Source organism: Rana temporaria, chromosome 1 (assembly GCF_905171775.1).
Source record: "Rana temporaria chromosome 1, aRanTem1.1, whole genome shotgun sequence".
Lineage (NCBI taxonomy): Eukaryota > Metazoa > Chordata > Amphibia > Anura > Ranidae > Rana > Rana temporaria.
In genome coordinates this window covers 59,134,442-59,135,835 of record NC_053489.1, presented here as the reverse complement: position 1 = coordinate 59,135,835, position 1,394 = coordinate 59,134,442, and the positions used below count along the sequence as shown (strand labels likewise).

General features: G+C 46.8%; 1 non-coding gene across 1 annotated transcript; it reads left to right on the top strand.

The window, feature by feature from the left end:
• The first annotated feature begins 935 nt into the window (after positions 1–935).
• Positions 936–1,094, top strand: LOC120925665. The gene has a single exon (XR_005746880.1). It is a non-coding gene; the product is annotated as a U1 spliceosomal RNA (small nuclear RNA).
• The last annotated feature ends 300 nt before the right edge of the window (positions 1,095–1,394 follow it).

Genomic DNA, 1,394 nt, shown 5'->3' with positions numbered 1-1,394 from the left:
GTGTGAATCCGGCCTTAATCATCAAAAGCTTTTAGGATAAAGGCCCCTTATTACTGCTGATAACACATGGAATAGAGGGAAGATACTATTTATAAGATACATAAATCTTCTGAAATACATAAAAGGGAATGTTTAAAAAAATTAGTACAGAAGATGCCCGGGGCATAAGGAAAAATGGCCCTGGTAATTCTTAGAGACTAGGGTTGGCTTGCTAAGCAACAATAAATGTTTAGTTAGCTTAATGAATACGGTAAATCTGCATTCATGCGTGTTTTATGGTAATTTATTGTGACCCCACATAAATGACGCTTTTTCCGAACGGCGCATGCGCCGTCTGTGAAAGTATCCCAGTGCGCATGCTCCAAATTAACCCGCAAAAAGCCAATACTTTTGACGTGAACGTAAATGACGCACAGCCCTATTCGCGAACAACTTACGCAAACGACGTAATCGACGGAAAATTTGACGCGGTCCCGACGTCCATACTTAACATTAGCTGCGCCTCATATAGCAGGGGTAACTTTACGCTGGAAAAAGACTAACGTAAATGGCGTATCTGTACTGCGACGGCCGGGTGTACGTTCGTGAATAGGCGTATCTAGCAGATTTACATATTCTAGGCGTAAATCAGCGTACACGCCCCTAGCGGCCAGCGTAAATATGCAGTTAAGATACGACGGCGTAGGAGACTTACGCTGGTCGTATCTTTGAATCAGGCGCCAAGATACGACGCCTCAGACTCAGAGATACGACGGCGTATCTGGAGTTACGCCGTCGTATCTCCTACCTGAATCTGGCCCACAGTTTTCTACTTATTTATTAAACATTCATCACTCTAAGCATGTCAAGTTCCAAGGAAAGAATATGTCAAATTCAAAAGAAGTTTCATGTCAGAAAATCATTATAGCTTTGTAACTTTGTTAATCAATAGTATAATACTTACCTGGCAGGGGAGACACCATGATCATGAAGGTGGTTCTCCCAGGGCGAGGCACGGCTATTGCACACTCTAGGCCGTGCTGATCGTGGTTGTCTTCCCTGCCGCTTCTCGGCCTTTTGGCTGGGACTGGGTGTGGTATCTGTCCTTATCAGTTGTCAGCGGAGCGCTGAAGCACCTCCTACATGGGGAGGGTGGATGCAATCCAATGACGTCATTGCACCTGGAAGGATGGTTTCAGCAGGGACTATGCTGTGCTGCCCGACAGAATACTGGGGGCCGGCCCATGGTTGAGTCTGAGCCATCTGGAAGGGTGCTCCTGGTGAGGATGGGTACTGCGCTTGGTCTTGGTCTTTTTGCCGAGTTCTAGTCTGGCCTTCTGGCTGGCTGGTGTAAGTGCTATCTCTGTCAGCGATCCGGTAGGAGGAGCTGGTAATGCCCTGGGATATGACGGGGT